The sequence below is a fragment of the Mixophyes fleayi genome, chromosome 6, assembly GCF_038048845.1.
Source record: "Mixophyes fleayi isolate aMixFle1 chromosome 6, aMixFle1.hap1, whole genome shotgun sequence".
NCBI classification, from domain to species: Eukaryota; Metazoa; Chordata; class Amphibia; order Anura; family Limnodynastidae; genus Mixophyes; species Mixophyes fleayi.
The window spans coordinates 117204620-117218988 of record NC_134407.1 but is presented as its reverse complement, the minus strand read 5'-3'; the positions used below and the strand labels follow the sequence as shown (position 1 = coordinate 117218988).

The 14369-nt window shown below is 42.4% G+C and overlaps 1 protein-coding gene and 1 long non-coding RNA gene across 4 annotated transcripts in view; one reads left to right on the top strand and one right to left on the bottom strand.

Annotated features, from left to right (window-relative positions):
• LOC142161498 (uncharacterized) overlaps positions 1–11774 on the top strand; it is a 31743-nt gene extending 19969 nt beyond the window's left edge. For both annotated transcript variants that reach the window (XR_012693417.1, XR_012693416.1), the window contains 3 exons: positions 7363–7474; positions 8753–8830; positions 9631–11774. This is a non-coding gene — a long non-coding RNA (uncharacterized LOC142161498). The remainder of the gene's footprint in view (positions 1–7362; positions 7475–8752; positions 8831–9630) is intronic.
• Positions 1–14369, bottom strand: part of RASSF4 (Ras association domain family member 4) — a 261966-nt gene that overhangs the window by 177383 nt on the left and 70214 nt on the right. The gene's annotated exons all lie outside the window — the stretch shown is intronic.

Sequence of the window (14369 nt, the reverse complement as noted above, 5' to 3'; positions counted from 1 at the left end):
AAAATCTAAAAACAAGAGTACAAACCTCAACCCCTGGTTGGAGAGGCAGCACGGTAGATTCTCTTAGAGAAGTTGCTGTGGAACATGACAAAAATATCTTTAGGAAAAGGGAAGAAAAGAGTGACAAGTTGATGACTGTGAGTATACAGGCATTAGGGGGAATGCATACACGACCACCAGCATATAACCCACATAACGGGAAACGCAGAATGTTGAGATGTTACAATTGCAAAGAAGAAGGACATATGAGAAAAGATTGTACAAAGGGAAGGTATAATCCTAATGAAGGGTCACATAGATATCCTCCAAGGAGGGATTCACATAGACTAGAAGACTCACATCTACCCGCGCTTATTACAGCAGAAAATGCTGCGCGGGAAATCAATAGTCAGCGCTAGGGGTCCGGTCATACCTGTAGTCTACAGCCAGTGAGGTTAACTGAGAGTCAGAGTGAAGAACCAACAATGATAGTTGACATAGCTGGTAGGAAAGAAACTTTTCTTGTAGATACAGGGGCGGCCTGATCTGTGATAACCTCTCCTTTCAATCTACAGGTGACCAGTAAAACTATTCCAGCTATGGGGGTAACGGGAAAAGTGTTACATTATCCTCTAACTAAACCCGCTGACGTTACTATCGGGCCTCTGCATGCTAAGCATTCGTTTCTCTTGGCTGCGGCGACTCCTACTAACTTGCTAGGGAGAGACTTGTTATGTAAAATGGGATGTGTCATATACTGTACTTCTGATGGTGTGTTCTTAGATATACCGGAGAAGGTCGCACATGAGGTACAGGATATATTGGACACCCCTCAAAAGTTAATGTTACACTCTCCTGTTATAGAACAAAGTCCATCTCAAGTAAAGGGGATGTTGCTGGAAATACCAGGTTCACTATGGACCAGAGATGGACAGGACACTGGACTGATGGCAAACGTAGCCCCTGTCATGGTCAATCTAAAAAGTGGTAGGATAGCTCAAAAAATCCCACAGTATCAATTAAAACCGGAGGTGGAACTAGGGGTATATCCTGTTATTGAGAGGCTGTTACAACAAGGGATTTTAATTCGTACAGCCAGTAAAGCAAATACTCCCATTTTCCCTGTGAAGAAGATTGGGAGAAGGGGCTATAGATTAGTCCAGGATTTAAGGGGAATTAATAAAGTTGTCGAGAGCCAATTCCCCGTAGTGCCGAATCCAGCTGTCATCCTCATGCAGATTCCACCGTCTGCCAGTCATTTTACTGTCATTGATCTATGTTCTGCTTTCTTCTCAGTCCCCTTCACCCTGACTGCCAATACCGTTTTGCATTCTCCTACAGGGGAGTGCAATACACATGGACCAGACTTCCCCAGGGGTTCATTGACAGCCCCAGTATTTTCTCCCAAGCCTTACATGACGGTTTGCTATCCTTTCAACCCCACAATGGGTCTGTTCTAATTCAATATGTGGACGATTTGTTGTTGTGCTCTGATTCTTTTATGTCATGTTTACATGATACTAAATTGTTGTTGCTTCATCTTTCACAAACAGGGCACAAGGTGGTAAAGGATAAATTACAGCCATGTCAGACTAAGGTCAAATACTTAGGACACTGCCTCACTAAGGGGCTAAGACACCTGACAACCGACAGGATTGAGGCCATACAACACATGACTCTGCCACAGAGCCAGAAGCAGATCCGTACTTTCCTAGGGATGTGTGGATACTGTAGATCCTGGATCCCAGGTTTTTCTATTCTGGCATTACCATTGCAGGAGCTAGTCTCTTCCTCAAAACCAGAACGTGTTGTACACACAGAAGAGTCAGAGCAAGCGTTCTTTAATCTTAAAGATAGTCTGACTAGAGCACCTGCATTGGGAATACCTGATTATGAAAAGCCTTTTGAGCTATTCTGTACAGAAGCTGATGGTTGTGCATCAGGCGTCCTCGCACAGAAACATGGTGACGCTAGCAGACCGGTAGCATACTACAGTGCACAATTAGACAATGTGGCAAGATCACTCCCAACATGTCTCAGAAGTGTAGCAGCAATGGCTCTTCTGGTAAGTAAGAGCGAGGACGTAGTATTAGGACATAATTCAACTATCTATACACCCCATGCTGTATCAGCTCTGTTAAATTCAGCCCAAACCAGACATGTTTCTTCAGCTAGATTCACAAAGTGGGAACTAGCCCTGATGGCACCCTCAAACATCACCATCAAACGATGTAGCACCTTAAATCCAGCTACATACCTTCCGTATGTGTCTCTAGAGACACAAAGGGTGGGAGGTGAGGAGACTCTGGTTGATGATGAGTTAGGCAAGAATACTGACACGCATGACTGTATGGAACATCTGAATCAGACCTTTACTGCAAGGCCCGACATACGTGACACCCCCTTAGAAAATGTAGATTTTACGTTTTATACAGACGGAAGTTGTCATAGACAGACAGAGACGGGAGAGCTATGTACTGGTTACGCTGTTGTAGACGATCAGGATGTGGTAGAAGCTGAACCCCTTGGCCCACCTCACTCAGCCCAGGTGGCGGAACTAGTAGCACTAAGGAGAGCGTGTGAATTGGCAGAGGGTAAATCAGCCAATATATCTACTGACTCTAGGTACGCCTTTGCGGTAGTGCACGATTTTGGGGCCCTTTGGCGTCTTAGAAACTTTACGACAGCAGCAGGTACGCCAGTGGCACACTCACAACACATAAAAGGACTTCTGACAGCGATACAGTTACCCAGAACAGTAGCCGTCATAAAGTGCAAGCCCATACCTTTGAAGAAGACCCAGTGTCATTGGGCAACAACAGGGCAGACGAAGCTGCTAAATGGGCAGCAGGGCAACCTATGACTGTATCGACCGAGACTATGATGGTTTTTCAGACATTAGACATGCAGAAATTAATTGAAATGCAAGACTTGTGTTCCCTGCAGGAAAAGGCGGTCTGGAAGGCGAAGGGATGTGGTCAAGAGTCCTCAGGACTCTGGAGGGATGGACAAGGTAAGCCTGTAGCTCCCCGAACATACTATCCAAGCCTGGCTGAAGCAGCACATGGCCTGACTCACCTGGGTAAAGAAGGTATGTGCAAACTGGTGAGAGCATACTGGTGTGCTCCCGGATTTTCCTCTCAGGCTGGTAAGAAAGCAATGTCATGTCTTACTTGTTTGAGGAAAAATGTTGGGAAAACTATTCCAACTGAGCCATCCCACATCCCTCCTACAGACGGACCTTTTCAGGTGATACAAATTGACTATATCCAATTACCACCGTGCAGGAATTTAAAGAATGTGTTAGTGTGTATTGATGTGTTTTCTGGTTAGGTAGAAGCATATCCGGCAGCCACTAATACTGCTGTGTTCACTGCAAAGAAAATTGTACAAGACTTTGTGTGTAGGTTCGGTATCCCTAGAATCATTGAAAGTGATAGGGGTACCCATTTTACTGGTGATATCTTCCAAAACATGTGTAAACTCATGGGAATCGGTAGCAGACTTCACACCCCTTACCGACCACAAGCCAGTGGTAAGGTGGAGAGAGTAAACGGTACTATAAAGAACAAGCTTGGTAAGATAATGGCTGAAACTGGGTTGGCATGGCCTGAGGCTTTGCCATTGGTCCTCCATAGCATTCGAACCACTCCTAGACCTCCTCTTAATCTGTCCCCCTTTGAGATACTGTTCGGACGGCAGCCTCATTTGATCGTGAGTCCACAAGACGACTTGAAGTGTAATAATGTGACTGTACAATATCTTATAAGAATGAGTAGACAGCTAAAGCAACAACAACAAAAACTAAAAAATGCTGTCACCTGGCATGCCAGAAACGAACTGTCATGATGTTGAACTTGGAGACTATGTTATGATCCGCAATTTCTTACGTTCAGGTTGTTTAACAGACCGTTGGGAAGGCCCGTACCAAGTGCTGCTGACCAGTACTACATCACTGAAGGTTGCAGAGAGAGACACTTGGGTCCATTCCACCCACTGCAGGAGAGTCCATAATCTGGAGAAAGTGCAAGATAAAACTAAGACCGACGACATAGAGCTGTCACTTGTGAGCCTGTTCCGGGAGACCTAAAGCCTGCAGTCGAGACACCTGAACCAGAGACGTTGCCTCAGAACTATCTTTCCAGCGATGGAGTGGCGGTTTATGTTTTTCTTTTGTTCCAGGATTTTCCTTGTTTTTACTCTTTCTAGGACATTCTATTTTTGTGAAGGAGGATGGAGGACGGAGGAGAGTTCTGGGAGTGATACGGATGAAATGGAGGCAGAAGAAAAGTTATTAGGATACTCAGAGCAGCCCATTATCAAACTTGGTCCGGGGGTTATGAAAAGGTCTGTTAGCTCAGGAACTCGGAGGCAGTGTGAGGGGCTATTGTCTGATGAGTATTGTATCTGCAAGTTCTGCGACTCCCTAGTTGAAGAGAGATGCATCCATTGATGCCAGTCCCCCAGTACTCTGAATATAGGCGGGCATCCTTTGGAGGATTATCACTCCCTGGTGGGTAAGGTGCTAAACCAACCGAGTGTTGGGTGTGCTCTCACGTGCCGCAAGGGCAGCATAATATAGGACTAGTGCCATTCCTTCTAAACATATCTGAAGTACTCGAATTGAGGGGTGGGAGGCCCATAGACGGGAGGTACAATAACACTAGGTCCCCTAGTCTGACGCTTCGACAATACTCCATAGGCAGATCTTTGCTGTGCCTAAACATATCTCATGCAAAGCGCCTGGAGAATTGGGAGGCTGACCTATCAGATCAGACAATGGCTCGCCACACTCATTTTAGAGGGAGACTCACAAGGTCACTACTAGGCAGGAATGTTGATGGAAGTCACAAATTAGGGCGTATAACCTAACATAAGAAGGTATCCATTGGAAAAGTCTCTACAGATAAATGTAAAAATGTCATTAATGCCGACACGTGTCTAGAGCAAATGGAGACACTAGGCATGGGTAGTTTTATCAAAACTCTGTGTGATATAATTCATGGGCATACTGTTCCTTATGTTCTCCCTGATGATGTGTATTTTGTTTGTGGAAGGAAAGCTTATTCCTGGGTGACTCCGAGTTCCAAGGGCTTGTGTTTCTTAGCTAAACTGGTTCCTGGAATCATGACTATTACTCATGAAGAAATGGTTGGTATTCACAAGACTACATCACCACCATACATACACACACAATATGAACACCGTGGCAAGAGAAATAGGATTCCTGGTGAGGAACCCATAGCTACAAAATTGATTAGTGAAACTGCTGGTTTTCAAAATATGGTTGCTCTAGACCTCACCAGGACCGCTCGGGGAACATTAAACTTTAAATATATCCAAGACCTAGCTAAATTAATAGATAATATCACAGAGATGTATGATGACACTTTCAGGTATACTGTAAGGGAGCTACAAGCGTACAAGAAGGAGTTGGTGCAACATGGACTGGTACTAAATTATCTCACCTCTATTACTGGTGGGTACTGTGTGATACTGGCCACCCAGTTCGGTGTCAAATGTTGCACGTACATTACTAATAATACGGATGACCCTAAAGTGGTTATAGACCGGAAGATGGATGAAATTTTGCAGCTGAAATGGGAATTTCGAAAGAGCCATAATTCTTCGTTACATGAGGTCAGGGAAAAGGTGGCGGGTTGGTTCTCGTGGTTGAACCCTGTGAAATGGTTCTCCGGTCTGGGGGAGTGGGTACAGGAAATGGTTGCTAGTGTAGGTAAGCTCCTTCTCCTTATACTGGGTGTCATCTTAGCAATTGGTTTAGTTGTCAAATGTGTTCCTACTGTGTTGAAGTGTGGAAAACGGTCTCATAGGAGTAACACTGAGAAACAGACTGAAAGGGTGGTACCAGATACCGAGATCATGGTCTGTGAAGAAGTATTGTATAATCCTGAACTTGAAACGGTGATTGGGTGATAGTTTATTACACTATCAAAGGGTGGAGCTGTCGAAGTCAGCAAATTGGATAAAGTCATTTCAATTAAAGTCGAGCAAACTTGGTTGTCTTTGTCTGAAAATATGCGTACGGTATGCTACGTGTACATGGGCACGCTACGGCGTGAAAGGGCGTTCGCATCCACTACACGTGGCAGCAACAGTAATTGGTCTTTTACCATACATTCGCACAAACACGCATACTTATAAAATAGTACACATTAATGGTAGTTGCAACACATAGTCAGTTATGTCGAAATATAGTAGTATTTATATGTTATATTAAAGTTACATGCATATTAGTGAAATATACGTAACAGGTAACAGGTTGAAGGAATCATATCATGAGTGGTATCATAATAAACCTCTTTACATTTCCTACTGTTTGGTTCACTCTGCGAAGGAATCGCAGAGTGCATACACAAGTTATGAATGATAGGGAATTATGAACTACTTAAGACTAAGGAATCTTGGCGGGAAAAGCCGAGCATACCCCCTGGATTCCTTAGGATGAACTAGCCAATGATTGACAACCCCTTGGACCTTCCTGAGACCTGGACCAATAGATGCAAGCTATACCATCTTCATTGTATTACTGTATTTCATTGTGCATATAAGCAGCAGCTTCACATCCAGTGTTCAGACATCTTGTCCCCAGACTTCAGGATTGAATGACTGCACTGGATCCAGAGCGCATGCGATAAGTAACGGCTGTATTTACTATTACTTCGCTTGAGCATATTATTCTACTTATTGCGAATAAATCTTTGTGCGTTGGAAACACAAATCGAGGTTCGACAATTGTTATTGGTTAGCGACAATACGCACATAACATCTCCTACTCATTGCTGCTGGTGGCCACAGTGATCAAGACCCTCATGGGGGAGCAGAGAAATAAGGAAGTGGGACATACATGGGATTGGCACCCCCCTGTAACAAAATGTGAAGTGAAGCTCCTCTCATTTATCAGCACTGACCTTGCCTTGCAAGCCATGCTCCCTCATGCACTCCTATGTTTGAGTACAAACAGACCAAAACATTACAATGTACCATGCTGCGAACACAACAGTGGCATAACTATGTCAGAGCAGCTGAGTAGGGCATGGAGATACTGGTCCATCCACAATGGAAGCTACCGCTCTGCTCTTCTGGACTTGCACAGTGAAGTCCTGCTTGTGCTTATGCACCAAAACCATTTGCATGTCCTCTGGAGTGCATAGACACACATGTGCCTCCCCCCCCAAAAAAAAAATACTATGGGGCCCAATCAGTAAATGTTTGCAAGTTACACACCTAAAGCACATTGTAGTGGAAGAGTGTATTCATTTTGTTTTCTTAAAAAAAAAAGAAAGAAAAGTGGACTCTCTTATTGTATAAACAGGAACTGGTATATTCACTGGAGATCCTATCTGTATTTCATTTTTACAGGTATACCGACCAGATGTCTATGTATAAAATCTGTGAAAAGGATTAACCCAAGGCTCCTCAAAAATGTTGAGGTGATACCACGAATATCATCCTGCAACCATTCAGAGATTATGTGAGTTAGCAAAATTACAGTAATGTAGTTATCATGAAATAAGTAGTGCACATGAATAGTGATTACGTCATCTGTGCAAGAACATTAAATGTTGTGAATAGAGAGAACATTTTAATTCTCTCTGGACGCACAGCTATTCACTTGTCGGTCATTAACAGTTACTTTCTTTCCAACAACTACTTAGAAAAGCCTGACTAAAAAAATATGTCAGTGTTGCCAGTAACATGTCTATTCGTACTCAGGCCAACATTAAGGGCCTATTAATCAAAGAGCATAAAGCCTTTTCACTTCGCCCAAATACATATAAAGGGTTATCGTCAGTGTTCAGTGTTGCCGGGCTATACCACTGAAGGCACCCCCCATGCTGAGAAGTGCAAAAAAATTATTTATTGCTGCAGTAAAAAAAATTCAGCCTGTACATTTTTAAAAAGAACGTCAGGCTCCAAGAGATGACATTTGTTAGTTCTGAGGAGAGCGGCAAATAGGTAGATATCGTTTAAACCTATCACACTTTTTATGGACGCCTCTAGAGCAGCTAAGTGGAGTTGATCAGGGGCCTCTAGACTGATATAGATATAATCCACCATGGCAGCTGAGTATCCCTGGGTATCATTCATATAATAATGGTAAAACACAGCTCAATTCCATATTCCATAAAAAATAAATAAATAATGCTATTAAAAAAAATGTGATGAATAGGAAAATCCTTAAATCTAGGTTTTTTCCCCCCAATTATAAAACAGAATGCCTAAATTGCCTAAATTACTAAACATTAATTGTATATCCCCGATTACTTCAAGTCCCTGTCTGAAGTGGAGATAATTTTTGTTTCACTAAAATCAACAGACCAAAATATATCCATTATTTACACCTTATGTACAAAAATTATATATTGGAAATATATACCTATATTAAAGAATGGGCACATATTGAGTGGGCCATAATCCATTCTGGTCTTCATCGTCATTTAAAAGAAAACCTTCCAAAGAAATTTGTATGCAGTACTAAAGGAAGCTCTGTCAAACTCTCAATGCAGGTCCCGCCTTGGCAAAAACAAGAGTTGCCACTGCAGTTGATCAGACAAGCTTCATTGACAACAGTACACAGATGATATTTCCTTTCAAATTTATCCTGTTACCCTGGGAAAAGCATCAGGCACTGTATTGGAAGAGTTAAGTGTTGCCGAAACCACTAGTTGAGGATTTCATTAGATAAAAAACAAAACAACCTTTAATGACGGTTTTCATTTACTGTGCAATTTTTGTTTTTGTCTTTCAGAGTAACAATGACATCCGGTAAAATGTGTGTGGACTATAGATCAACACAAGGAAATATGTTTATTGAATGCTGGAGAAGGTCAGTTTATTTTTTTATTAAAGACAAAGTTGGAGAAAATCCATTAAAACATTATACTTTGAGTGGTCTAATATTTTTTGCCTGACAATTTACTTCTGCCATGTGGATCTTGCAACCAGCTTTTTTGTGTGCCCCCGTGCAAAGCAAGACCAAGGGGTATATTTACTAAACTGCAGGTTTGTAAAAGTGGAGATGTTGCCTATAGCAACCAATCAGATTCTAATTAACATTTATCTAGTACATTCTACAAAATGACAGGTAGAATATGATTGGTTGCTATAGGCAACATCTCCACTTTTTCAAAACCACAGTTTAGTAAATATACCCCCAAGTGGCTTGTCTATTCTCAATCTTCAGTACATAATGAAAATCTCAGTGCACCAGCAAGTCAGTGTAATTTGTGTCATTGCTTTTAAACTTAATGTAGGTGGCAGGATCAATGCCATTATATTTATTTTCTCTGTGGCACCCCACACCGAGCATCAACAGCTGACATGGAGTTTCTTACCTGTCAAGCTGCCACTGCTGCTCCCATATATTGATAATGGGCTCCAAGGGTGACAGAGAACAGGTGCTGCCCTGTCCATAACACACAAGGTAAGAAGCACGGGGGGAGGAAGTGGGTAGGTGTGCATCACCTGAGGAAGGGTCCCTGTTAGGTTGTTAACAGACCTGGAACTGTGATGTCATTAAAATATGTCTGCCTCTATTTTAGGCTACTAATCTAAACAATGTGGTACAGACACAAAAACTTACATAATGTTGATGAATATATATAACATGAACTGTTGCCATTTTAGTCATGAAAGAAATATGAAAAAGATGAAGCAATGTGTGAAGAAAAAATGGAAACACAGTAAGAAACATAAAAAAACAAAGAAAAAACAACTGAAGAAAGAAAAAATAGCTCGACTTATCTGAAGCAAAGTACACATTGATACCAAGTGTTGTTTTCATGCTGTATTGCAAGCTGTAAAGATAAGCCTTCCCGCTGCTCTATCAACAGCCTTAAAGGGCATGCTCACTCACGTTTTGTTAAAATTCATATTCCTCAAATGCATACTTGCCAACTCTCCCGGAATGTCCGGGAGACTCCCGAAATTCGGGAAGGTCTCTCGGGGTCCCGGGAGAGCAGGCAAATATCCCGCATATGGCATCTTCTCCTCAAAATGACGCGATTCGCGTCATTTTGGCCCCACCCCCGAAACAAAATCTGCATTTTTGTCGCAGGGGTGGAGCCAAAATGACGCAAATTACCGCACCCCGCCCCTCCCGCCCACCAACCACGCCCCCCTGCCTGGGATCTCCCGGAAGGAACTTACCAAAGGTTGGTAAGTATGCTCAAATGGTAATAAGATGATCTACAAATATTTTACTACATTATTTATTATTCTACTGTTGTATGCTTTGAAAAACAGCACTTAAACTGATCTGCTCCCAGCACGCAAAGACTAAATTCACAGCAATTAAGTATAAATTTAACTTATGTGACACTACATAGAGCACAATTTGAATCTGTAGACAGGAGCAAATTAAAAGGTTTTTCTATGAAGGTTCCAAACATGTGCAGTACTAGCGATTGTTTTTAAAACAGTGATTTTAAAGTGCATGTATCATTCAGAGATTATGACCCACAGAAATGTTTATGGCTTTGTAAGAGACTTTATATAATATTCTTGGTCTTTTATTACCAACACAATAAAGGACATGGGGGCAATTCGATAAAAATAAATCAGGAAGAACAAATATGTGCATGCGTGGCTAGTTTAGGGCTTAACTGTGTTGCAGAGTTGTAAAATGGTTGCACTCAAATGGAAAAAAACAGGCAAACAATAATTCTGACACTGCTGCTTATTCCATTATATTTAATGTGTGGCTTCCAACTTAACTCTATTCCCTTCCTTATGATACTGTCCCCTGTCACATACAGCTCTGTCCTCACTTCCTCAGCAGCACATGAGGAAACTGCCTCCATCATCAAGAACAGAACACTCATTTACTAAAATAATAGAATTAACTGTGCTGCTCTGAACACTCTGAAGATCTGCTTGGCTATAACATGTTCTATCCCAACTTTCTTCAAAACTGAAGACCCCAGACGTGCAGGAAATAAATATAGAACACAATAAAGGTGCTTATACTTTAGTCAAGTGTACCTTAAAAATATATGTGTACTGCCTGTGGGCAATACAGGGGCGGGCTGAACCCCCGATGCGGCCCCCGGGCTACATGTTGCCAGCCTGTGCCTGTCAGTATATGAAAAGCTCATATACTAAGAATCTTTATTCTACAAAGGTGCAATATAGGTTCCAGATACAATTTACATTTTTTTATGAATTATATCTGATTTATTAGTTGTTTTTTATTGTATGCGATTTATGTTTTGAATGAATTTATATAATAAATAGTTTTTGAACTATTTGCAGTTCACATATTTGTTTGAGGTTATAAATTCCCTCAAGTCTAACTACAGATTCCACACCTGAGTGGTTTCACTGGCAAAAAAAGTAACCAGTTTTAGGTGTAGCATTGCTTTAAAAAATAACAAAAATTTTTTGAAAATCATCTTATTATCAATTGGACAGCATACGTATATTTCATTACTTTAATGGTTGTAACCTTGTCATTTATATCTTAAGATTTGCACTCTTGTGGGTTCTCAGAAGAGTGAACACTTATTCCAGTTGAATTGTGTGTATATGGACATTTTGTATTGCATTAGTTTGTTGTTTTACTAAGAATATTTCTGTCAATATTTGCAAGCTGTATTTTTTGCTTATTTTGTTAGGATTTCCCTATGCTGTCTTTTTATGAAAGCCTAGTGTAGAACCAAAATAGAGTGAGCTACTATAAAACTTTAAGCTTTAAAATGTAAATTGTAGTAGCCTTTCATATAGAAGTATGCGATCATGTTCAGTTTTGTAAATAAAGTGTATTTAACGTATTTGACTGCCACACCTTTTTATTTTGCAGTATACTTAGAACCTTAAATCAATATATATCAAGCACTGTAGAGATGAGACAAGGTTTTGTAACATATCAGTCGATGGTAGGAATATAATGGGGAAAAATAAAACTTCTAATAGACATAAAAATGAACCATTTTTTACTCTGCTCTTACATCCATCTGCACTTAAAGATTTGCAAAGACTTCCATACTCATCACGGACTCGTCTGTGGAGTTTACTAATCTATAGATGTTTGAACCACCACTTCTAGGAATTAATAAAGGATTTTATTCTGGCCTTCAATATGGATGGATAGATGTTTCTAACAACTATATACACTTAACAGACATATACCATTGGTTTAGTGGATGTTTGCTTGACCTGTAGAGTTCCTTCTTTCTGTGCATGGGGCACTATCCAGCAGTCCCACTCCCAGTCGAATTTTGTGCACAGGAGGTTATTTATGAAAGCAATGCCCAGGGCCTGATTAAGGGTTCTGGCCGCCCTAGGCTAATATGGCTACAGCCCCCTTGCATCTATTCCCCCCTTCAGTCACATCAAAGCCCCCCTAGCCACATATATCAGCCCCCCTCCTATACCCTCCTTCACACATATCAACCTCTCTCCCTCCCTATAGATTTGTATGGCAGACCCCCCCCCTCTCTCCCTATAGATTTGTATGGCAGATCCCCCCCCTCTTCCTCCCAATAGATTTGTATGGGAGATTTCCCCCCTTCTCCCTCCCTATAGATTTGTATGGGAGACCTTCCCCTTCTCCCTCCCTATAGATTTATGGCAGCTCCTCCCCTTCTCCCTCCCTATAGATTAATATGTCAGACCCCCCCCTCTCCCTCCCTATAGATTTGTATAGCAGATCCCCCCTTCTCCCTCCCTATAGATTTGCATGGCAGATCCCACCCTCTCCCTCCCTATAGATTTGCATGGCAGATCCCCCCCCCCTCCTCCCTGGCAGCCCCGTCATTTACCTGTAGTTGTACTGGCCAGCGTCGCTCCTCAGATCAGCAGACAGGAAGTGAATACTTCCTGCTTCCTTCTGCTGCACAGTATTGTGGGTGCCATACAGCAACAGGCAGCCTAGCGATTGGCTGCCTGTCGGTGACCACTGACCACCAATGACTTAGATCGTCGTCACCCCCTCCCCCGCGCACCGCCCGATCAGCCTAGTGGTTGATCAGGCCCTGGCAATACCGTTCCCTTAAAGACTACACAACTATATGTGGTCTTGCACAAGTGTCTCTAGAGCTCCCCTGGGGCGCATGGGTTTAAGGAACAAAAGTTTATTTGGCAAAACAGTTCCGCTCTGTCAGTTGCTTCAGTCCAGCTTGCTTTGTCAATAAACTCCCACCTTACCTTCTTTCTTCTGCTTTGGTTACATCAATCTTTTTCCATTTGCACTTTTATGAAAAAAGATTGATTGATCTGTTTTCATTTTCAAGGAGATGTTATGCTTAAGCTTTTTGAATACTGAATTATTATGACATATTTTATAGAAAGAAAGGCAGTGAAATGGGAAGCCGGTAAGGAGTAGATTGCAGTAATCAAGACGGGAGTTGATGAGTGCATGGTGGCATCCTGAGAGAGGAAGGGCTGGATGCGGGCAATGTTGTTGGAAGTGACAGGCTGGGCAAGGGATTGAATGTCGGGGGCAAAAGAGAGAGAGGAGTCAAGGATGACGCCCAGGCAGCGGAGTTGGGTGACAAAGGAGATTGTGGTGTTGTAAACAGTGATAAAGAGGAAAAGGTGGGAGGAGAACCTAGAAGGAGGAAAGACAATTTTTAGAAATTTAATTTTGAGAAAGCATTTAGACATCCAGGAGAAGATGGCGGAGAGGTAGTCAGATACACGAGAAAGGAAGGTGAAGGAAAGATCAGGAGAAGAGATGTAGAGTTGAATGTCATCAGCATAAAGGTGATACTGAAGACCGAAGGAGAAGATGAGAGCACCAAAGAAAGTAGTATAGAGTGAAGAGAAGAGGGCCGAGAACAAATCCCTGAGTGACTCCTACAGGGAGAGGACAGGGAGTGGAGGAAGAACTATATGTGGCTACAGAAAAGGAACAATTAGCAAGGTATGAGGTGAACCAGGCGAGGACAGAGACAGAGAGGCCGAGAGAGAGAGGTGTTTGCAACAGGAGGCGGTGGTCCACAGTGTCGAAGGCCGCGGAGAGGTCGAGGAGGATGAGTAGGGAGACGTGACCCCTGGATTTAACTGATAGAAGATAATTAGTAATTTTGGCCAGGGTAGTTTCAGTGGAGTGGAGGGAGCGGAAACCGTATTGGAGAGGGTCGAGGAGAGAATTGTCCGAGAAGTGTCTGGTAAGGCTGTTGCAGACATTCCGCTCAAGTAATTTAGAGGCATAGGGGAGAATTGAGAGGGGGCGATAGTTAGCAAGTGAGGTGGGATCGAGATTTGGTTTTTTGAGGATGGGAGAGATAAGGGCATGTTTAAATGAGGAGGGTACACCGCCAGAGGAGAGTGACAAGTTGAACAGGTGTGCTACGTATGAGCAGGCAGTGGGAGAGAGAGATCAAAGTTGGTGAAAGAGGATGGGATCAAGATGACAGGTAGAT